Below are 25,571 nucleotides of genomic sequence, written 5' to 3'. Positions count from 1 at the left end.
CACACACACACACACACACGAGACACAAAGAAAGGTACAGAGATAAGAATTGAAAGTAGGTACACACACACACACACACACACACACATCAAATTGGTTATATCCTTTGTAAATTATGAGCATCCCTAAGAGTCCCGCTTAGCATCTGTTGTGGAGGAAGGGAGAGAGAGAGGGAGAGGGGGAGAGACAGGTCGCGTGGGAAGAGGGAGGAACCTAGACACTGCAATGAGAGGGTGGAAGAGGGATGGAGAGAAGGGAGGAGAGGAGGAAAGTATGCAGTTTGAGGGGGAGGAGGGGAGAGAGGAAGAAAGTACGTTAGGGAAAGAAAATAAAAGAACCTACATGCATGGAAGGAGGCAATGAGAGAGAGAGAGAGAGAGAGAGAGAGAGAGAGAGAGATGGGGGGGGGGGAAGGGGTAACCTGGTCATTCTCACATTCCTCCTCTCCTATTCCTCCTCCTCCTCCTCCTCCTCCTCTCCTCTATTCCTCCTCCTCCTCTTCCTCGTCCATAGTCATTAGAATGCTTTAATTAAAAATTCATGGCGATTAACATTACACTTTGCAAAATGAGAGAGAGAGAGAGAGAGAGAGAGAGAGAGAGAATTGCATCGGATAGTAGAGAAAATAGATGATGGAAAAAAGGAAGATAAATACCTCCTTCTACCCTTCATTTCTCCTCCCCCTCCTCCTCCTCCTCCTCATTCTCTTCCTCCCCTCCTCCTCCTGGTGTTATGTAAGAGTTATTTTTGTTCATCCTTATCTTCCTATCTCCGTCTGATATCACGACTCGGTAACCACTTTTAGGAGGAGGAAGAGAAGGGTATGGGGGGAAAGGGAGAAGGAAGAGGTGGGGGTAAAGGGGAGATGAGGACGGGGAAAGATGAAAGGAAAGAGAAAGAAGGTTAGCAAAGGAACGGAAATCAGATAATGTATAGAAAGGGAAAGAGGAAGAGGAGTAAGGGAAGGAGTGTTTATCGAAACGTGTAGAAAGGAAAGGACCAGAGGGAAATGAAGAAAAAAAATGCAATAAAGATGAAAAAAAAGGGAGGAGGTTGGGTGTGAAGAGGGGAAGAAAAGGGCAGATAAATTGTAAGGAAGAGAGGGAAAAAATGATAAAGGAAATGTGGAGGAACCGTGATGAATGAAGGACAATGAAAGAGGGAGAGAAGTGGAGATAAACAAGAAGAAAATAGCAAGGATAAGTGAGGAGATGAGAGATTCGGCAAAAAGTTAGAGTAAAAAGGAGGAGAGAGAAGGAAGAGAGGGGCGTTTTAGTAAGGAGGAGGAGCAAAAAGTGAGGGCAATAAGGAGGAGAGAAGAGAGATGAGGTACAAAGAGGAGGATTTTAGTAAGGAGGAGGAGGAAGAGCAGAAAGTGAGAGGAATAAGGAGAGAAAAGAGGTACAGAGAGGAGCGTTTTAGTAAGAAGGAGGAGGAGGAGGGCAAGAAAGTGAGAGTAATAAGGAAGAGAAGAGAGATGAGGTACAAAGAAGAGCATTTTAGTAAGGAAGAGGAGGAGCAGAAAGTGAGAGCAATAAGGAGGAGGAGAGAAGAAAGAGAGATGAGGTGAGGTACAGAGAAGAGTATTAAAGTGAGGAGGAGGCGGAAAGAAGAAAAGAGAAGAGGCACAGAGAGAGAGAGAGAGAGAGGCGGGCGATGCTTACGTCACTCCGAGGGTAGGCCTACGAGGGTGACGAATGGAGGCCTACTGTTGTGACGAGAGAGAGAGAGAGAGAGAGAGGGGCCCTCCTTATAACGAATCAGAGTCTTTAAAAACTTAGTGGTGACATTACTGACTTTTCCCTTCTTTTTCTCCTCCTCCTCCTCTATGGATTCTGTATTGTGTATATGTATGTATGTATGTATGTATGAACGTTACATAAATATGACAAATCTTTCCCTACATCCTTCCCTATTACCTTTTATTTCCTCAATTTATCTTCCTCCCCTCCCCCTTTCCTCCCTTTTACCCTGTATCCCACCTCCTCCTCCCTTTCCTTATTTCCTCCCCCTCCCTCCCTCCCTTTCTCTCCCATAAGTCCCACAGGTCACTCAACTTTTCGCCCTCCCTCCCTTTCCCTTTCCTCCATGCCTCCCCCTCCCACCTTCCTAGACCTATCCCCTTACCTCCCATACCTTTCCTCCTCCTCCTCCTCCTCCTCCATAGGTGACGGCCACAGGTGTAAGGGTTAATTAAGAGTTTGCCGCTGGCCAGGTAACGCCGGGTTACACCTGTCGATGATAATGATGATGATGATGATTATGGTTATTTTCGTTACTTTTTTTTGGGGGGGGTGGGGGGGGTTATGATTCAGGTGGTATGTGATTGGTCTCTCTCTCTCTCTCTCTCTCTCTCTCTCTCTCTCTCTCTCTCTCTCTCTCTCTCTCTCTCTCTCTCTCTCTCTCTCTCAATTAACACAAAAGTTCATTGATCCATCCAGCAACCTTTGGCAACTCTAGAAACGTTAGTAACAGCAATGGGAACGTTTATACTCTCTCTCTCTCTCTCTCTCTCTCTCTCTCTCTCTCTCTCTCTCTCTCTCCACACCTTTAACATAGGCCTATGCATGTTTTAGGCTTAATAGAGTATTGACAAGAAGGATTGGCAGAGTATCTCCTCCCTTCCTCTTCCCTCCTCTCCTCTCCTCTTCCTCCTCCTCTCCTTTTTCCTCCTCCTCCTCCCTCTGCTCCTCCTCCTCCTTTTATTTCCCTTACGTCCGGCACTTTACTTCCTCCTCCTCCTTTCCTTTACCTTACGTCCGGCACCTAGACCTCCACTTCCTCCTCTTCTTCCTCATCCTCATACTCTTCCTCTCCCTTTATTATATTTCTACTCTCTCTCTCTCTCTCTCTCTCTCTCTCTCTCTCTCTCTCTCTCTCTCTCTCTCTCTCTCCAAGATATAAAATAGATAGAGGGCAACATGAATACGAGAGAGAGAGAGAGAGAGAGAATCATTCCTCCCTCCCTCCTTTTCCTTTCATCCCATCTCTTCATACCCCTCTCCTCCTTTCTCTCTAGCCCCCCCTCTCTCTCTCTCTCTCTCTCTCTCTCTCTCTCTCTCTCTCTCTGTTACAATTGACATAATATAAAAGCGAATAACAAAGAAATCAGACAGACAGATTTTTTTAGACAGTTATATTCCTTCCATTCCCTTCTTCCCCCTTCCCCTCTTCTCCCTTCCCTCTTCCTTTATCTTACCTCCTCTCCCCTCCCCTTCCTTTTCCCCTCCCTACCAGACCCCCTCCCTTTCATCCTCCTCATTATAGCAAACTGTAGATGTCCAGCAGAGAGAGAGAGAGAGAGAGAGAGAGAGATTTGTGTGTGCGCGCGCGTATGTGTGTGTGTGTGTGTTTTGTAAGTGATATGCTGTACTCATAAACACACACACACACACACACACACACACACGTATAAGCCTACTACTAGCACCAACACATCTGCTGAAAAAATATATATAGGCCTAGTAAGATCTCTTAACACCCCCCACCCCCATTCATCCCTCCTCCTCCTCCTCCTCCTCTTATACACCCACGTACCATTACCGCCACCACCACCGTCACCATAAAAACGATCAACACAAAAAACACGTTATAAATAGATAAATAGATGGACCACAAAATAGATAGCTAGATAGTTAAAAAAAATTGCTAACATTATAGGTAAGTGAACAATGATAGCAAAACACCACCACCAATACCATCACCACCACCAAAAAAAAAAATAACAATAAAATACCACCAACACCACTACCGCCACTGAGAGGCCTACTCTTCTAACTAGGCCTAGTAACACTAAGAGACTGATGCAAGAAGGGAGGGAGGGAAAGGGAGAGGTGGGGGGGGGGGATGGATTTTAAGAGATGAGGAAGAGGAGGAGGAAGAAGAGGGTGAATGTTTGTTTCTTTGTGTGTGTGTGTGTGTGTGTGTGTGTGAATAAAGGTTTTTCGACACACACACACACACACACACACACACACACACACACACGCGCGCGCGCGCTCCTTATCACCAGTAAAGCAGATTTTAACACTTTTATCATCATCATCTTTGTTCCGTTAAATTGAACGTAAAACAAATATGAAGTGAAAGAGAAAGGAGAGGAAAAATCAGAACAATTAGCTGCGAAGAAAAATCAATAGGTGAAACAAATATATCTTGAAATAAAGAGACGTTTGAAATAAGAAAGGTTTGGCGTCACAGGCGAGACGGACGCCCATTGGCCAGTCTGTCTCGACGTGGACCAATCAGAGGACAAGGATATGTATGCTTGCAGACATTATTACCAAGCGCCAGTCTCTCTCTCTCTCTCTCTCTCTCTCTCTCTCTCTCTCTCTCTCTCTCTAATATAATCATGAAGCAATTAGATCTTGTATAATTCTTAATGACTGGCATAAATTTTCGTTCAGAGAGAGAGAGAGAAAAAAATTATCCTTCGAGCAAGAAATAATAATAATAATAATAAATGTTTCCAGCACTTTTTTCCGTCCATGTATACATCACTTTTTCTTTCACTTTTTTTTCTGGAATGTGAAAATTTTGTGCTTTCTTGCTCAGCTCCGCCCACTCGAGACACTGACCAATGACGAGCGTGCTTTTCCGTATCCTGGCTTCCTGTTGGTGGATACTTGCTTGTGATAGTCTCTCTCTCTCTCTCTCTCTCTCTCTCTCTCTCTCTCTCTCTCTCTCTCTCTCTCTCATTAGCAAATTGGAAATGCTGATCAAGGAAGGAAAAAAAAAAAGGAGAAAATAGCGAGATAAATGCGATTTGTAAACGTGAAATGTGAAATGTTGATAGCTAGAAATGTTATTGTAGTGACGGAGGAGGCTGGAAGTGTGGATAGGTAGACAAGTGTAGGGTGGCCTCTCTCTCTCTCTCTCTCTCTCTCTCTCTCTCTCTCTCTCTCTCTGTACAGGTGTGTAAATATTGGCACATGTGGTGTGTCGCGTTGCGTTAGTAAGTAATGTGTGTGTGTGTGTTTGGGGACTGACAGGAGCCAAAACTAGCCATATGTACGTACCCTGTGTGTGTGTGTGTGTGTGTGTGTGTGTGTGTGGTGTCTGATTCACAGTTGAGTAAAGAAATAAAATTAATGACGCGGTTGACAGGTGAATCTTGCACGTACACACACACACACACACACACACGGTTTAATAAGCGTGACCAAAGCTTTACCCAAAAGATAACATCGAACCAGATAAACCACATTATTATTATTATTATTATTATTATTATTATTATTATTATTATTATTATCATTATCATTATCATAATCGTCATCATTATTATTATTGTGTTAGTGAATATGGAGTAGCCAGTTACATAGTCAAAGTTACTAAGCCAGACAGCCAGTCAAGTCTAGTCAGTCAGTCAGCCCAGTTTCACACTTCCACGCATTTGGTCAGCCAGCCATCCTAACAGTCAGTCACTCAGCCAGTCATCCAGTTAGCCATTCAGCCCTTTCAGTATCCATTCAATCTTAAAGCCTGTCAGTAGTCCAGTCACCCAGTTAGTCATTCAGTCAACCGTACAGACGTCCACCCTCACAGTTAGTCACACTTGCCCAGTCATCCACCCAGTTAGCTATTTATTCAACCCGTCAGCCAGTCAACTGTACGCACAACATATAGTCATCCACCCAGTCAGCTATCCATTTCACCCGTCAGTCCTGCCCCCCCATCCCCTCACACACACACACACACACACACACACACACACACACACAGCCAGTCCTCGTCCCCTCGCTGGTGGTAATCTTGCAGTAATTCATCGTCATGCTGGGTACGTTTGTGGTACAGTACGGGTTGTCGAACTCCTGGCCGATTTATTTCGAGCTCTCCCTCCCCCTCCCGTCCTCTCCCTTCTCCCTCCCTGTCCCTTGTCCGTGAAACTTAACTGTAGGGGTTCCGGTTAGCATATTTTTCCTCTATTTTCGTTGCATCGTTTTATTTTATTTCATATTTAGCTACGACGTTTTGTATATATATTATTAAGATAAGAATTTGGGTGTTTTTCTGTCTTCTTTGTCTCGCCTTCTGTCTGTGTGTTTATTTATTACGTCATAGAGAATAAACTTCGTGATATAAATGTCAGTTAGTTGTTTGTGTTTCTTGAGCTTTCTTTGTATGTTATGTGTTATTACCTGTCTGTCTGCCTGTCTGGGTCTAAGTCTGTCTGTCTTTGTCACCGTGTGTGTGTGTGTGTGTGTGTGTGTGTGTGTGTGCAGGACTGGCGACGCTTGGCAGCCTTGCACGAATCAATATTGAGAGTCTTGTCTGCGTGGCTGATGCACGATAACTATCAACCCACCACGGTGTCCTTCTCCTCCCCGGAGGCCTGTGGGGGGTGGGGGAAGGGCGGGGCGGGGGTGGGTGGGCGTGGGAGGGGCTGGCGTGGGCGTGTGGAGTGGGTGGAGGGCGTGTGGGTGGAGTGGGCGTGGGTGGAGGCGATGGGAAAGGTGGCAGCATCTTTCTCTTTGTCCTGCCCGAGCCCGGCTTTGCTAAGGTAATTCTCTCTCTCTCTCTCTCTCTCTCTCTCTCTCTCTCTCTCGGGCTGTGGGAGTGTATATGCAGTCTCTCTCTCTCTCTCTCTCTCTCTCTCTCTCTCTCTCTCTCTCTCTCTCTCACGTTTATATCTATTAATATTTCTCTTTCAACAGAACTAGACTTTTACACACTCGCTCCCTCCCCTTTATCCCTCCCTTCCTATCCCCCTTCCTCTTTCTCGTCATTCCCCTCCACCTCTCTCTCTCTCTCTCACTCTCTCTACATCTAACCGTAGTGGTGGTGGTGGTGGTTGTGGTGACGTCACAATTTTTCATTCATAAATTCATTGGAGGCTTCTGACCTAGATTTTTTTTATTTTATTTACTTTTTTTGTGTTTGAAAAGTTTAGTAGATTATTGCCGGGGTTGATCACGCGTTTGTTTGTGCGTGCGTGTGTATGTGTGTGCCTCTGTGTGTGTTTATGTGCCTGTGTGTGTGTGTGTGTGTGTGTGTGTGTGTGTGTGTGTGTGTGTGCTGTTAAAGTTTAAACCGTCCATTGCTAATTTTATCTATAATTCACAAAGCTCTTTTTTTTCTTTCTAATTCTCACATAATAATAATAATTATGATAATAATAGTAATGTTGCTGCTATTTGCTTATCGAACGCTGTAATATCTTCGTTAATGAATTTCCTTCGACTCTCCTCCCCCCTTATCCCTCCCTCCCTCCTCCTCCCTCATCCCCAGTCCTCTCCTCCCGTCTCAAACCTCCTCCCCCTGCTGTCCCTTCCTTTACCTTCCTCCCGCCCTCCATCCCGTCCCTCTCCTCCCGTCTCCCCCCTTGCAACATCCTCCTCCTCTCCCGGCCTTCCTTTACCTCCGCCTCTTTCTCTCCTCTCCCCCCTCCTCCCTCTCCCCACCTCTCTTTCTCCCTTATCCTCCTTCTCCACCTCCCCGTCCTCTTCTCCTCCCTCCTCTCTTGCCACCTTTTCCTCTGCCTCGGTCTCTTTTCCCACCCTGCAGGAGAGAGAGAGAGAGAGAGAGAGAGAGAGAGAGAGAGAGAGAGAGGAGCTTAAAGCCAGAGGACTAGACTGCACGCCAACCAGACAGACTCAGACAGTCTCCAACCCAGTCTGCTCCACACAATCATTCCACACGCTACAGTCACTCCACATGCCATACAGTCGCTCCACTACAAACCACCCTTTACAGTCACTTATTCACACCACATAATTTTTTACTATATCACGCTTCTCACTTATTTTTCAGTCATTCCACAGTTACATGTCTTTCCACTGTCATTTCACCGTTACTCTACATTCATCCACACTTACTCACGCACTCTACAAAGTCATCCAGTCCACTTTCATCCACTTTACCACTTCACCTATTGTATAAAGTCATTCCAGATTTACAGTTTGTTCCACACACTCGTTTCACATTCACACCTCATTCCACAGTCAACTCCACCTCCTCACGTATCACATCCACATACCTTACCACATTCCACTATCATTTTACACACATCATTCATCCTTCATTCCACTTTCATGCCTCTCCACTCTACAAGCCACCTTCACACACCATGCCACAATCCACCTATTTATTTCTCACCCTACCGTTATTCTGCATATTCAAAGGTCATTGTACATACATACCACATTTTCCAGTCATTGCAAATAATAAAAGTCACTTCACACATACCACACATCCATTTTACACTCCACTCGTGAAAGCCATTTCACGCCTCACCACATTTATTCCACATCCATCCACATACCACACATCCATTTTACACTCCACTCGTGAAAGCCATTACACGCCTCACCACATTTATTCCACATCCATCCACTACCACCTCCATCCACTCACTCCACAGTCATACATTCATACAGTCTTACATACGCCCTGACATACAGCTCAGTAATTTTGTTATAAGCACAGGACAGACTTTACATACAGGCATACAGTCTTATAGTCATTCATGCAGATATTTAGTTGTTATTCGTAAAGCAAAAGAATGTTGATGATAATTATACACGAGTTATTTTTTATACAGTTTAAAAAGCCAAGTCAGCAGTTACAGGTGTGAACGATATACACAGTCAAGTATTTTAGATGAAGGTCCGCAGGTATACATATACTTACATACAGACGCGGACAGGGACATTCATACGTACAGTCTACGGTCAAAGGAGACCAAGTTAACTAATGCCTCAGTCAGTCAGTCAGCCAGTCAACCAGTCACTCACTCAGCTGTAACTATGTGAAACTTTACATGTACAGAGAGAGAGAGAGAGAGACCAAGCAAAGGTGGTGCAACTGGAGTCGTTCTGCTTGAATATCAGCAGCCACTGTCTGAGCTCTCTCTCTCTCTCTCTCTCTCTCTCTCTCTCTCTCTCTCTCGTAGCTAGGCGGCTTCTCATATATTTTGCTTTTACTATTTTTTTTATTGATATTTCTGTTTTACTTAAAATAAAATAAAAAAACGTAAATAAAAACTTAATTTTCCCTCCTCCTCCTCCTCCTCCTCCTCCTTCTATTATCTAACCTTATCGAGGAAATGAGTGACAGAGAGAGAGAGAGAGAGAGAAGCCATAGTCACTACCCGAACGCGGTGATGTTTTTGTTGTTGCTGACATTTTCTTATTTGCCTCTTCCTTTGTTTCAGTTTTCTCTCTCTCTCTCTCTCTCTCTCTCTCTCTCTCTCTCTCTCTCTCTCTCTCATTACATGGCTAAGTGACAAGCCACCCAGTTTGCTATGTGCTCTAGTTGGATATTCAATTACATATATACCTCTCTCTCTCTCTCTCTCTCTCTCTCTCTCTCTCTCTCTCCATGGTTCTCCTTTCGTATCCCAAAAAGTATAAAAAAAATCGTGATAATTATTTTATTTAGAATCACAAAGAATACACACGAAGGAAAATATATACCAGCTAACTCAAACTAAAGAGAAATAATGTAAGAAAATTATGAAGAAAAAAATGTTACGTGCAATTTGAAGGCTATTATGACCAGTACCTTTTGTGACATGTATGTTTATTTTTGTCTTTGTTTATGTTTGTTTATTTACCGTCGCTGTGTGCCTTGACTCACCTCCGTGTCTAATTTCACAGGTGCGTGTGTGTGTTCAAGAGCACCTGGCAACAAGGAGACTGATTGGACAGGTAAATATTGAATGTCTCACCTGTACGTAGCTAATGATGGCACTACTATAACTACTACTACTGCTGCTGTCACTACTACTATTACCAATAATATTAATACTACTGCTACCACCACTACTACTGCTTCTACCACCACCACTACTACTACTACTATTCCTGTCATCACCTCTACTTCTACAAATAATAATAATATTTCTGTTACTATTACTTTGATAAGGTTTCATTTGGTGCTACCACTACGATATTATTATTATTATTATTATTATTGTTATTGTTATTATTTATGTAGTGTTCTAAGCAGTTCTGTCTACCTACCTATCTATTTATCTATAGTTCATACATACATACAATCTCTCTCTCTCTCTCTCTCTCTCTCTCTCTCTCTCTCTCTCTCTCTCTCTCTCTCTCTCTCTCTCTCTCTCTCTCTCTCTCTCTCTCTCTCTCTCTCTCTCTCTCTCTCTCCCTCCCTCTTCCTCTTCCTTCTCCCCGTCCCTTCCGTCCCTTTCCTCGCTTTGCCTCCCACTTTGCTTCCCTCATTTTTTTCGTCCCTTCATTCTTTCTCCCTTCCTTTTCTATCTTTACTACCATTTATCTCCATCCTTTTCATTCTTCCCTTCCTTTTCTCTCTTTACTTCCTTCTATCTCTTTTTCGTCCCTTCCTCTTCTCACTTTCTTCTTTTTCTTTTCCCTCCCTGTTCCTCTTTCCTTTTCCTTCTTCTTTCTTCATTTTTCCTTCCTCTGGCCTTCTGTTCCATCCTTTTCTTCCGTCCTCCATTCCCCCTTTTTTTTTTCTCCCCTCTTCCCTTCTCACTTACCCTCCCTTTCCATCCTTCATTTCTTCCTCTTTCTTTCCTCCCTTCCTTTTCTCATTGACTTTTGTTATTTTCTCCTACATCCCTTCCTCCCCACTACTTTCATAACCTTCTCTTTCCTTTCATTTATATTATATTTGTCCCTTTCCCCTTCCATTCTTCCTTTTTTACAGAAATATTGCATTTTTTTCTTCCTCTTCGGTAAATCGTTCTTCCTTTTCTTTTTATTTCTCGGTTTCATTTGTTAATTTGTATTTCATCTGTTATTTAATTCATTCATATCCATTTATTCAATTGTTTATATGATAATAAGGGAAGGTAGTCAGTTGTAGCGAAGGAAATGGAGGAGGAGGAGGAGGAAGAAGAGAAGGAGGAGCAGGTGTACTGAAGGAGGAAATATTCTTGAGTTATCTGCCTTTACATGATATTGCTCTCTCTCTCTCTCTCTCTCTCTCTCTCTCTCTCTCTCTCGACTTACAAAACACTAAAAATAGATAACACGTGACCACCAACACACCGTACTCCTCATCCTTATCCTCATGTGACTTCTGTTTCCTGCTGTGATGTGGCCGCTGTGTCATCCTGTAGGGGCAAAACAGTGCCAAGCAGAGTCACAAGGAATGGGGATTGAGAGGAAGGGGGAGAGGGCGGGGAAGGAAAGGGTTGGGTTGATTGTGGTCTTGTGTCTTCCGTTTTCTCTAATTTATCTCCTTCCTCTGTTCCCTTTTTCCTGTTTTCATTTTTCTTTATCTTTCTTCGTTTTCGTCTATTTATCTATCATCTCTGGTGGTGATTGCAATAGTGAAGTCGTTTATGAGTTAGGATAGGGAAGTATAGTGGGCCCAAGCTATTATTATTATTATTATTATTATTATTATTATTATTATTATTATTATTGTTGTTGTTATTATTATTATTATTGTCATTGTTGCTGTTGTTTTTCGTATATAGTAAAGACATCATGATCAGTGCTCCAGTCAAAGATTCAATGAGTGTTAGTTACCCGGTCAGTCAAAGTCATAGTTAGTCAGGAAACTAGACATACTACTTGTTATCAGCCAGCCAAATAGTCAGTCAGGCAGCCACCTAGTGTTAATGACAAAACTAGACTATTGTATCAGCTAGTCAGTCATTTAGTCACCCAAGAAGCCAACCAATCAGCCCTCCAGTCACCCAGCTAGTCGAGGAGCCATCGAAAGACCTAGAGACCCGCTTAAACCCGTAGATCCGAACTTGTGGCAGTCTATACAAGCTCGACTCTACGGGGATAAGCTGATCCCTGCACGCACCTCAGCACCGCCAAGAGGAGACAAACAAACTACTCTGCCCTCAACTAAACCCAGCAGCAGGAAGGAAGGACACACACACGCGGTTCTTTTGACCAGCACAACTCCGTATCAGACAAATTCTACTCTGCCCTCAACACGACGCAGCAGGAAGAGTGGACAAACACACGTGGTCCCTGACTTCAGCACAAGACTCAGCATCATCAAGAGGAGACACTCTCTACTCCTGACTTCAGCACCATGGAGGAGACACGTTACTCAGCATTCAGCATCAATAGGAAACAGACGCAGATATCTGTCCTCAGCATAAGCCACGAGACATACATCTTCTGTACTCAGCATTAGGAAGCAACACACACACACACACACACACACACACACACACACACACACACACACACACACACACACACACACAAGTCGTCATCCTCAGTAAACGAACTAAAGTATCAAAGAGAATACACACACAGACACACACACTCGCTTGTTACTCCGTCTCAGCTTAAAGGTAGACATATATACGAGCTGTTTTCTGTTTTTCTTTTTCTTTTACTTCTGTTCTCAGAATCAACACTCGCCAGCAACAAAAGTGAGGAGAGAGGCACGTGTTCTTTTTTCAATGTAGCGCACTGTTCAGCATCATCACACTCATTCTTTCCGTTCATTTCTGCCTCTCAAAGGAAACTGTGCCAAAGGAAAGAGGAGAGAAAGAGAAGAAAAGGGTATAGAGAAAGAGAAATGCAGGAGATACAAAAGAAAAAGAGTGGAGAATATATAGAAGAGATGCTTACTTTTTCGCTCTCATTTAGTCTGTTCATTTTTGCCTCTCAAAGGAAACTGGGCTGAAGAAAAGGGAGAGAAAGAGAAGAAAAAGGTATAGAGAAAGAGAAATGCAGGAGATACAAAAGAAAAAGAGTGGATAATATATAGAAGAGCTGCTTACTTTTTCGCCGTCATTCTTTCCGTTCAGTTCTGCCTCTCAAAGGAAACTGCCGAAGAAAAGGGGAGTGAAAGAAAAGAAAATCATAGAGGAAGAGAAATGAAGGAGATACAAAAGAAAATAGGAGAGAGGAGAGTATATATCAGAAGAGGTGCTTACTTACTTTTCTTGACCTTGTTATTTTTTCTTGTTTACTTTTCTTGGTAATATAACTGGAGCTAATTATAACTTGCCTACCAGGAAGAGGAACGGAGAAAATAAGGAGAAATATAAAAAGAAATAGGAAGCTAGAACAAGTGTTGAAGATTACTATTGATGCGGAAGGTATGAATAAACAAACAAAAAAGGCAAATCATGAAGTGCCAGAGAAGAGGGAAAGATAAAAGGAGAAAAGGATTGAACGAAGAGAAGAGAAACGAAAGGAAATCTATAGAGAGAAACGGAAATAGACACAATAGAGGAAAAGAAACGCGTGCAAGGAAGGGGAAGGAAATGTAGAAATAAAAAAAAGAAAGGAAAAAATCGATAATGAGGCACACACAATACAGAAAAATAGAAAACGATAACAAAAAATATTGAAGAAAAAGTGAAAGAGGTAGATAGAGAAAGTTGTAATTCTTGTGAGGTAGTAAAGTTTGAAGAAAAAGAAGAATAAGGAAAAGTTGATAGTGAGAAACAAATGAAAGATTAAAACAATGACAAAGAAAATATAGAAGGAATACGGAAGAAAGGAAGAGGACAGAAGAAGAGAGGTAAAGACGCAGTTGTGGTGAAGTAGGAGAGGAAGTTAGGAAAAAAAGAGGATAGTGAGAAAATTGAGAGAGAAAAACACGATGAAAAATAAAATAAAAAGAAATGAAGAAGAAGGGAAAGAAGACAAAGGAAGTCGCAGCTTTTAATGAGATAGTGATGAAGAAATGATAGAAAAAACGAGGATAAAGAAAGTATGGAATACAGAAAGAAAAAGAGAATACAAAGAAGAAATATAAAGAAAATCGTAGTTGTGGTGAGGAGGCAAAGGAAATCAAGGAAAAAAAAATAATTGAGAGATGACGAAAAGAAAAATGTAGGAGAAATACAGAAGAAGGAAAATGAAAAGACAAAAAGAGAGATAAAGAGAGCTGGAAGTTCGGTAAGATAGTGATGAAAAACTAAAAGAAAAAAACGATGATGAAAAATATGGAGGGAATACAGAAGAAGAAGAAAAAGAAGAATTACAGAAGAAAGAAGAGATATAGAGAGATAAAGCCGGAGTTCTGGTGAGGTAGTAGGTTGTATAGTTGAGAGCTACATCATTACGGGAGAACTGTACAACTTGCTAACTTTCCAGGTCACGGCAAACAACGACCTACAAGCAACCTAACTACCCAAGAATCAACCAACATTTTTCTACTGACCAGTCAACCAACCAATTCTTGTTTTGTATAGCTGGTCCCCATGTAACTAGTCAACCAACATTTTTTTTCTATCAACCAATCAACCAAATTACTTTTTGTATAGTTGATCCCATGTATTTAATCAACCGGCATTTTTCCGACCAACTAATCTACCTTTCTTGTATAGTTGATCTCCATGCAGTTAGTCATCCAGCATTTTTTCCTACCAAGAAATCAACCAATCTTTATTTGTGGTTATTCCACTTGTAATTAATCAACCAACATTTTTTTTTCCTGCTGGCAAATATATATTCATTTTTGTTTTTTGTTTCAATTTATCTTCAATCAGTCAATCAACTTTATATATATATATATATATATATATATATATATATATATATATATATATATATATATATATATATATATATATATATATATATATATATATATATATATATCCCTAATCATTCAGTCAACCAACTTTTTTTTCTGACAGCTAATCACACTTTTTTTTTTTTTTCCATTAATCCTCTACCTTATCTGATTTTATTGCTACCTCTATTACTAAAAAAGTCATTAAACCAACCCTTTTATGTTGCCAACTCATCAATCCATCAACCATGTTTTATCATCCTTTAACAGTCAGTCAACCAAAAAATAAAATTCTGCCAACAAATTAATTCATTTTTGTTCTTAGTAATCTCCAATCAACTAATTTTTTTTCTTTTTTTGTTTTGTTTTTCCGACAACACATCAATAAATCAAATATTGTCAGTAATCCTTCATATGCTAGACAACACAACCATTTTTTCTGCCGTCAGCCAATCAATTAGCTATATTTTCATTACGTATTTATTATTTCTCAGTCAGTAAAAAAAATACGTTGCTGTCAACCAATCAGTCAGCTATTTTTTTCCATAATTGATCCTTTATCAATTTGTCAACCAACTTTGTTACCAACCAATCAAGCACTTCTACCAAATTATTCCCTTATCAATTAGTCAACTTATATGATCACTTTCCTATCATTGATTTTCTACCAATCAACCATGAATAATTTTATGCTGGCAACCAGTTTTTTTTTATTTTTTTTTTTTTTTTTCTCTCCATACCAAACAACCATTCCCTTCCTGCTACCTGTTAAGCAGCTGATATCATTTTCTACTCAGTTGTCAGTTAACTTTATTTTTTCCATTTATCAGTCAGCCATCCAGTATTTTTTTTCTTCTACCAATGAACTATTTCTCTCCGTACTTTTCACTCGGCCAGCTTTTTCAAGTGCCACACCTTTTTTCCTGTGAGTCATATATTTTTTTTTTACTAAATTTCTGCTTGCCGCTCTATTTCAACTTATTAGTAGTAGTATTAGTGTTCGTATTATTTCATTATTCTGTATTTTCTGTAAATTTAATGTAATGTTCAACAAAAGTATAGGATTGTAAATTTATCATAGTCATAATTCCCCTCAATACTTTTCTTATAATCACCATGTCCAGGTATTTTTCAAACAGGTATACATATTACATATACGGAGCTTTTTTTTCTAGTAATGGAACCTTTCACTATATAGAATTGTTTTTTGTTTGTTTTTTACTTTATTATTATTATTTTTTTAGTCCTGTGACATATTCTACTTTATTTTCAGTATCACCATCCTTGTGTGCTTCATTTAGCTATATATACTGTGTTGCATATGAGTACTGCATTATTTTGTGTTATTCTTACTTTTTACTAACATTTCATCTTTGTATGTTCTGAATTTATAGTATTATTAGCTGTGTATGTTACTATATAGGTGTTTAAAAAAATATATGTTGTATAGAGAAAGACGTCACTAACAACAACAGCAATAACAACAACAACAAAAATAATAATAGTAATAATAATACACTCACAGGTCATCGTACTCAGTGTTGCCCAGTCCTGACTTCCATGTATATATTTTTGTTTCCTTCCGCGGTGTGCGTTTTTCCATCGTTACCTTGACCCGTACATGACTGGTGTGTGTGTGTGTGTGTGTGTGTGTCAGTTTTGTTGTCATGTACAATTTTAAAGTGGCATGTACAGTGATTCTATTTTTTTTTTGCTTACATACATACACACACACATTCATACACCCATACACGCTTCCCTTTACGGCGCAAATTGAATGGAGAGAGAGAGAGAGAGAGAGAGAGAGAGCAGCGGAAGCAATTACATTTTATTGCTCTCAACTTTACCTGTGTGATCAAGATACAGGTGAGGGTGTGCGCTGACCGGTAAAGGGGGAGGGGGATAGGTGAAGGGAGAAGGGGAAGGAAAGGGAGAAGAGAAAGAGGGTCGTTTTTTTATTTGATCTATTTTTGTTTATATTTTGTTTTACCTTATATATTTTTCTGTTTTATGGAGTGTTTTGGTGTGGTGGAGAGGCTGTTTTTTTTCCCTCTTCTCCTCCTCTTTTTATTCCTGGTCCACCTCCTCATCCTTTTCCTCTTTTTTTTCCTATTCATTGATGGTGATGAAAGAAGAGCAATGAGTGTGGTGAGGTTATTTATATATTTATTCCTTTTTTGTCTGGTGATGGTTGGTGCTGAAATAATAAGCAGTGGTGGTGGTGGTGGTGGAGGGTGGGTGGACGCGTTACTGGCTTAGCAGGTGGAGAGAGAGAGAGAGAGAGAGAGAGAGAGAGAGAGAGAGAGAGAGAGAGAGAGAGACTAAAAAAGAGGAGTTAGTTTTAAAGGTTGTGGCAATAATGTTGATAGTGGTAGTTGTAGTAGTAGGTACCGATGTAGGGAAGAAAGATAGATAGGTTGTTTAGGTTAGTTTAGACGGATGAAAATAAGGAATAAAAATAAATGAACCCTTCCACCTCTTCCTCTATTCCTCTCTTCCTCGCCTTCGTCCTCCAACACACCGTTACCTAATCTTTGCTCTGCTTTGTTCCTCTATTGATTGTGGAGGGCGAAGAGGAGGAGGACGAGGCAGTGAGGGCCACCTGTTGGCGAGCAGCTCAAGTGTTGCTTCTCCCCTCCTGCTCTAGGTGGCACCACTGACCATGTTGCAGACACCGTTTTCACCACCACGACCAACACCACCGACACACCAATACACCCACCACTTCCACATACACCTGTACTCCAACGCCCATGCATGTGTGAAGGTGGAAAAGGGGGTGTTTACGGGGTTTTTGTTAGTTCTTTTTTTTTTTTCTTTCTTTCTTTTTTTTTTCCGAGGGGGGTCCGCGGGTAATGCTTTTAGCGAATTCAGGCAACGCGCGCGAGTCAGGCAGACACACTCACGCGATGGCTCGGAGGTGTGGCCTTGCTTCTGCTCCTCCCTGGCTCCTCCTCCCTTGGGCGGGGCCTCTGGTGCCGCCACTGTGCCGGCCCACGATAACCTTGAAGCCACGACGCCAGGGAGAGAGGGAGAGGAAGAGAGCCAGGGAGAGGGAGAGAGAGCCAGGGAGAAGGAGGGAGATCAAGGGAGAGCCAGGGAGAGGGAGAGAGAGCCAGGGAGAAGGAGGGAGATCAAAGGGAGAGCCAGGGAGAGGGAGAAAACCTACCCACCTTCCCTTCCCTCCCTTCCTACCACCCAATCCACCCAGCCCATCCGTCCGCCGCTCTCCCTCCCTTCCTCTCTCCCTCTCGCGGTCGTAGGGGAGCTGAGTCAGTTTTCCCGCCTGTGCACGTGAGGGGAAATGGGGCCTGAGGGGAGGGGGAGGGGACTTGAGGGGAAAAAGGGGACTCGTACCCCGCAGCGCAGACCGAACCCTCAAGCTGCCTCTCTGAATTCGTACTCCACCACCTCTTCGTCTTCTTCCTCCTCCTCTTTATTTTTCTCTTCCCTTTCTTCCTTTGCATGGTCGCCTTCCAGCCATCCTGACGCCTCTCTCTCTCTCTCTCTCTCTCTCTTCACTGTTTTTTCTTATATTTGTTATTATCTTCCAGTCTTCTTGCATCTTCTCCTCGTTCCTCCTTGTCTCCCTTCAGTTATTTCTTTGTATTCTTCTCTTTTTTCTTCTTTTCCTTTGTTTATTCTCGTCCTTCCCTTCTGCTTCCCTCGCCCTCTTCCCTTCCCCTTCATATCGTCCTCCTTGCCTTTCCTCTTCACCTGCTTCCTCTCCTTCACTTTGCCTCTCCTCACTCCATTTTTTTTTTCTCATCCCTTCTCTCCTTCCCTCTTCTCTTCCTCCTCGTTCTTCTTCCCCTCCTTTGTTCTTCTTCCTTCGTCTCTTTTCTTAACGTCCAGAGGAAAATTCAAGCTAAACCAGAAAATTATTATTATTATTATTATTGCTTCAGCTTCCTTCTTACCTCCCCATATTCATTCATCTTTCTTTTCTCTTTTCTTTTCACTTTTTTTTTTTTTTTTTTTTTTCTATATATGTTGGATATTTCTTCCAATGCTCATCTTTTCAACAAACTAGCAAATTAGCAGCAAACTTTCTGCAACTTTTACATTCTTGGTTATTCCTACTTCTGCTGTTTATTATTTCTTTTCATCCATTTTTCTTGCTTTCTTTGTTTATTTATTTATTCAATCTTCATAGGGACAACTCTGATTATATTTGGTAGATCATACAAATAATTCAAAACTAAGTTACTGCTATTGAAATAAATAATGATAATAGTAATAATAATAATGGTACAAATTCGTGTTTCGTGGTATCAGGACACAATGCGAGTTATTCAGACTTAAAGAAGACTCACCATGAATCTCCTGCTTTTGTTTGGCGATTGTTATTATTTATTGTGGGTTGGTGAAGATGTGCTCCCAAGACAGACCCAAGACATTATTATTTCTATTATTTTTTTTATGGTTATTTTTGTAGATTCATTTACTTGTCCTTGTCTCTTCTTCTTCTTTCTCGTTATTATTGGTAGGTATTATAATTATTTGATGGTGGTTATTTTTATCACGATTCAGACACTCTTGTCCTTGTTTATTCTTTTCTTCTTCGTCTTCTTCTTTTCCTCGTTATTATTATCATTATAATTATTTGATGGTAGTTATTTTTATCATGATTCATATACTTTTCCTTGTCTTTGTCTCTTGTTATTTTTATTACAATTCATATACTTTTTCCTTTCCTTGTTTCTTCCTCTTCATTTTCTTCTTCTTCTTCTTCTTCCTTTTCCTCATTATTATTGGTATTACAATTATTTTATGGTTGTTGTTTTTAGGTTATGATTCATATACTTGTTCTTTCTTTTTCTCTTCTATTTCATTCTTCTTTTTTCTTCTTCTCTTGTTACTAATATTACAATCGTACCTACATGTATATAGTTTACAAAGTATAGAATCATTATTACTTTTGTTATTGTTGCTGCTACTTTTATATTACGGTATTTCTTTATCTGTAGCATATTTCTTTATAACTCCTTACACCTACACATTAATATCTTACAAAATAGTTCCATATATTTTTAATAAATCTTACATTGTTTGTGTCAACCAATTTTTATCGATGTTTAACCGGCACCACATTTTCATACCAATCGTTCAGTATAGATCTTGATTTTTTTCCTGTTAACTTTAAGCTAATCTCAGTCTTACTGTTGAGTGCTTAGATACCACAGTCAATATGTCGGTCAATTAGCATCCATCTGTCTATCTATCTTACACTTTTTATGTATATCTATCAGTCCATCGTTCCTAATATTACTATAAATCTTGTAGGTTCATGAATGCAGAAAGATAGTTACATTTTTTATATATGTAAATTCACACCATCTATCAATTTATTCACTTATCATCTTTTCTGTCTAGCTTTGAGTTGTTTTTGTTTATCTGCATAACTACCTGTGTTTTTTTTTGTGTATCTGTGTCTCTTAATCCTAATATGATCAGTCTTCATTATTCTCTACCATAGTAAAACCGTAATCTACCTTGTACTAATTAGCATCCCTTCCTCAGGTGTGACTTTGAAGGGACAACAAAAAGAAGAAGGGACAACAGGTGCATTCAAGAGTTACCTGGAGAAGATCCTACCTGAGGAATACCTTGGACTAATTAACCAGGAAGAAGATTCATCCCACCTTGCACACCTGGCTCTCCTGCACACTTGTTTCAAGATAAGCCTGGTTCACCTTACTGAGAGAGAGAGAGAGAGAGAGAGAGAGAGAGAGAGAGAGAGAGAGAGAGAGAGAGAGAGAGAGAGAGAGAATATGAAAGCTATCTACTCTTATTTTTCTTTTATTTTTAGTTTAATGCATGGTAATGTAAGGAAATAATTAGTCATTCTAGAGGAACATTTAATCTAGTAAGTGTTGTTGTTATTATTATTATTATTGTTGTTATTATTATTATTATTATTATTATTATTATTGTTGTTGTTGTTAATGATTATACTAAAGGAAAGTGCATTCAAACCAGAGAAATAACATCAGAAAATATAAAGACTCAGACTCCATTAATCGCTTAGGAAGAAGAGTATATAAATAAAGCAAAGATAAGAAAACACATCACTCATTCTTTCTTGATTCATGCATTACCAGCGCCTTTCTTCCCTCCTGTCCTTCAGCCATGTCTTATTTTTACCTTCCCTTCCCTCTTGGTATTCTCTCACACATTTCTTCTTTCTTTCTTTATTCCTTCATCCATTCGGTCAACTCATTCATTCATATATTGTCTTGCTCCCTATTTCCTTCCTTCAAGCATTCACTCATTCCTTTTCTTCTTCATTTATTCACTCAGTCACTTAATTCATATAGTCTCATTCCTTGTATTAAATAATTGCATTCTTTTTTCTCCCTTCCTTCCTTCTTTCATTCATAAATTGCTTCATTCCGACCTCCATTCATATATTCATTCATTCTTACCTACAATCATTCATTCATTTATTCATCTATTCACTCACTCATCTATATATAGCAAAAGCAAACATACCTAAAAATAATCCGAGACAAATACCAACCATTCTCCTTCCTCCCACACAGGACAAGCCAAGCCCGCCCAGCAACGCCCAGTCAGTCCGTCCTCCATTCCCTGAGACCCTTTCTTGTGAAGGCACAGGTTCACAGGCAAGGCGCTCAGGCATGGATGACGGGTCTTACACGCCCAGACATTACCCGAGGACCTTATGACCACTCCTTCAGGATCTTACTACGACCTTCAGGACCTTATCAACACCCCAGGATCCTGCCACGACCTTCAGGACCTTATCAACACCCCAGGATCCTGCCACGACCTTCAGGACCTTATCAACCTTGCTCTGGATCTCTACGTCTCTCCACCGCCACCTCGCCACGCCCTTCAGGATCGTACCACTTCTAGGATCTTATTACGCCATCCAGGATTTTGTCACCACTTCCTAGAATATCTGCATGTCCTCTCCGCCTCTGCTCATTCCGCTACCACCTCGCCATTCCCTCTAGGTTCTTATCACTCCCCTCAGGATCTTACACTATTACTAAATCTAACAGCGCCGTCTTGCCATGCTCACACACATACCACCACTTTTCCACAACGTACTCGCCCACCAAGACCTCTTGCCATTCCCCCCAGGCACATTACGAAGATTTTCTTGTCCCTCTCTCTCAACCTTTCCACCTCCAAGACCTCTGCCTCTCCATTACCATACCCAGGATCAGGGCTACTATCAATGCAGCTAGTCATCCATTCATTTAGCCAGTCAGTCAGCAAGCAAACAACCCACCTAGTCAGTCAGATATTTTACCACAAAGTCAGCCATATATATCGTGTCTATAGTATATATATATATATATATATATATATATATATATATATATATATATATATATATATATATATATATATATATATATATATATATATATATATTGTGTGTGTGTGTGTGTGTGTGTGTGTGTGTGATTTTGCCAGAGACTGTTCTTTATATATAAATAATCAATTATATATGTGGCATTGTTCAGTTCACACTAAAAGTTTATTAGTATTTTGGATATATAGCTTACAGGATGTATTGTAAATGTAGAAGAAAATGTTTTAAGTAGTGATGATATAAATAGGTTAATTTTTCTTTTGTGTAGCGCTGTTAAGAATAAGAAATATGCAAATATGAATGTGTTTTTTTCTGCAATAGAATTTGGTGCAGTGACTAAGATGTGTGGACCTAATTGAGTGTGATGTTAGATTTTTATGGAGATAATGAAAAGTGGGTAATGAAGGGTGATTAGGACTAAGATAACGGGGAGAAAGAGGAGTAGGAGGGGGAATATTAATAATGAGGAGGAGGAAGAGGACTGGGAGGGAAATATTGATAATGAGAAGAATAATTGTAATGATACTGTTTGTGAGGACGAAAACGATAATGTTATTGAATGATGAGAGAGATTAGGGAGAGGAAAAGTAAGGAAAGTTTGATAATGAAGAAATGGATAGTGACATTGAAGTCTGAGAGTACTAAGAAGAGAATAATGAGAACGATTGTAATAGTAATAATGGTGATGATAATGCTCTTGATGATATGGTTAAAACTATTAAAATGAGATTGTACTAATGATAGTGAGAGACGATACCGTACATATTTGCTTATTCATCATAGACTTATTATTTTTATTCATTAATACACTACAAAATTAATTAATTATTAGATGAATATCAGTCACACTACAGACCTAAGAAACAATGAAAGTAACTACCACATTATATATACTCATGATGAAGTCTTGGATCTCATGTAAAAAAAAAAGAGAGAGAGACGCCCTCAAGCCTGTAACATGTTTGATTAACCCTTAGAAAAATAGTATATAATATGTGAAAGTCAACATCCTAAGCTTTGGTCATAATAAAAAGTTTAAAAAGTTTGGATTTTACATGACCACAAACAAATTCAGCAAGCATAAACAGGAAAAAGAGAGAGAAGACAAAATGGGAAGCAAAATGAGAGAACTTAAAGTTAGAAGGAAAAAAAATGTAGAAAATGCTGAAGAAAAGGAAATAACCAATTGGAGAGGAGGAGAGGGAGAGGGGGAAGTGGAGAGGTAAGGGGAAGTGAAATAACAGTTGATAAGGCGGAGTAAATGACACCACTCATTCAACTTCCTACCGGTGCACCAAGCCTAACGTAAAAGAAAATAAATAAAGAAGTTGGTAATGAAGTCAGGAAGGGACAGGCGGGGGAAGGAGGAAGCAAATGTGGTCTGGGTTAGGAGTGGTCAGCATTTTGTAGACTCGGCAACAGGCAGTCAGGAAATGGCCCGTGATACTCCATTTCTTTTGCTACTGAATAAGAAAAGAAGAGAGAGGCTGGTTAGGTCTGGCTATTTCTATTACTACTGAAAAAATAAGGGGAGGCTAAGGATGTATGAGGCAGCATTTCAACAGACTCGAGAACAGACAAAATGGGTAAAAAAATACTCCTTTTTTTGCTGTTATCTAATGGCATAAACTATGGAGAGAGGAGGGAGGTGGTTAGGTATGTTACCGTATGTATAAGACAGCATTTCATATACTCGATAATAAAGTAAAAAATAGGTCAAAATACTCCTTTTCTGTTATTTCATGCCAGAAACTATGGAGAGCGAGCAAGGGAGGTTGGTTAGTTAGGTATGCATTAGACAGCATTTCATATAATCGATAATATAGTTAAAAAAAATAGGTCAAAATACTCCTTTCTAATGTTAACTAATGCCAGAAATTGCGGAGAGAGTGAGAGCATTATAAATATCAAATACTCGTCAATCTAGTTTATCAGTGGAGCAAATTTGTTCATTTCCATATGTTACTGCGCGAAAACAACACATAATTACAAACTTACAACAGCAGTAGGTGAAAGTAAAACGAGTAGCTCCAGTGTTCCGATCCACCTAACTTGACACCCCAAGCGTTTCATGAAGCCGAGCCGTGAACCGGAAAATATGAAAGCAAACGCATCTAAAAACAAAATCATTTTTGCTTTCCCATATCCAAAAAAAAATAGCAATATATATTTTGGTAAATCTTAAGAATAGCGGCTCCTAGCGGGTGCGCATTTAGGGCACGGTGTTTTGGTAATTACAACATTTCTAGCACGTACGACGGGGTTTTGACAAGCGGACAGGCGTGTTTATGTCACAAGGTGCATTTTTCCGCGCGGGCTCTCCCCTTTCTTCATCCCGGAGCTCGCAGTCTCATCGCCCATCGACTTGAAAGAAATCGTGAGGCCAGCGTGGAAAAATACACGTCTGTCCGCTTGTCAAAACCCCGTCGTACGTGCTAGAAATGTCCACCACACCGTGCACCGTTTGAGGAGCCGCTATTCTTAAGATTCATCTATATTTTAATCAGTTGTTCACTTGTATATCAATGTTCTAATTAATTTTCAGTTATTTTTTTGTATAATTTCTGAGGATTCTAAAAGACAAAAGCGAATCACGTCAGCTTGTTACTGAAATATGTAAGAAAATTCATCTAAAAGCAAAACCAAATTACTCTCCTCTTTCCAAAAAATAGCAAGATTTATTTTAATCAATTGTTCACTTGTATATCAACTCTTTATATCTATATTGGTCATTTTCCGTATAATTTCTGAAGATTTTGAAAGACGAAAGGGGACGTTAGCATATTACTGGAACCTCAAGATGGCGGACAGGCTAAAGAAGGAAGACGGAGTGAATTACAAATTAGTGACGTTTTATGCATTGTGCGCGGGTGTCTTGATCGCAGAAGTTGACGTAAAGGTTAATTACACCAGGCAAGACAATAAGCAGGTGTTAGGAGGCCCAGGAACGCCGTAATGAAGGTGAGATAATTATGTGTTGACCTGTGGCTTGTAGAAATATTGGAGGGATGTTTCGAAGCTTCACGATTTTTAGTCATGGATTCTTATTAATATTTTTTGGGGGGGTTTAGTTATTGTTGTTCTTGTGTTATTGTTGATAGTTTTTGGTTTAGTTAGTGTTGGTGTTGTGATTAATAATAAAGGAGAAATTTGTCTTCGTAACGGGGAGAGAGAGAGAGAGAGAGAGAGAGAGAATTCCAACGAAATGAAACTTTGATCCATTTCGACAGATTATGCGCTGTTTTTTACTTAATAGCTTATCGGTGACATGTAATTGTTGAAGTAGAAATTAGTGGAGGAGTGTTAATGTGAGACGGGGGTGGAGGGGGGATTCACGTCCAACGAAGCTTCTAATGACGCTCCGAGATCCTCCGGTTGAGTAATTGGCGCAGTTCTCCTTCATAGCACAAGGTCTATTATAATTAACAGTGTGATGTGTCCCCATAAGTTGCGGTTTCACGTCTACTATATTCTTTGTATTTGTTTTATAGCAGCGATAAATTGGAGAGTACGCGTCTTTAGCCTTGGTGAGATTACCCAATGGATTGCAAGGGACTTCGGTAGTTCTTGTAAGTGGTCGTTTAGCAGAACATTGAATTACTGTGTTTGTGTGTGTGTGTGTGTGTGTGTGACATGGTTCATTCATAAAACATCTCGCCTAACCAGACCTTTGGGTGTTTTCTATAATGAAATTTCGGTTAAGATTCGTTTTAGTACCGTGCCAGTATTTCATTACCTACCTTATGAAACATCACTAGCTCTTCATATATCTTTTCTACAA

General features: G+C 40.2%; 1 long non-coding RNA gene across 2 annotated transcripts in view; it reads left to right on the top strand.

Annotated features, from left to right (window-relative positions):
• Positions 1–25,571, top strand: part of LOC127005096 (uncharacterized) — a 42,695-nt gene that overhangs the window by 1,221 nt on the left and 15,903 nt on the right. For both annotated transcript variants that reach the window (XR_007758279.1, XR_007758280.1), the window contains exons 2-3: positions 9,600–9,650; positions 19,963–24,751. This is a non-coding gene — a long non-coding RNA (uncharacterized LOC127005096). The remainder of the gene's footprint in view (positions 1–9,599; positions 9,651–19,962; positions 24,752–25,571) is intronic.

Source organism: Eriocheir sinensis, chromosome 29 (genome assembly GCF_024679095.1).
Source record: "Eriocheir sinensis breed Jianghai 21 chromosome 29, ASM2467909v1, whole genome shotgun sequence".
Classification (NCBI taxonomy): domain Eukaryota; kingdom Metazoa; phylum Arthropoda; class Malacostraca; order Decapoda; family Varunidae; genus Eriocheir; species Eriocheir sinensis.
The sequence above is the reverse complement of the archived record's forward strand: the minus strand, read 5'-3'. Positions and strand labels throughout refer to the sequence as shown.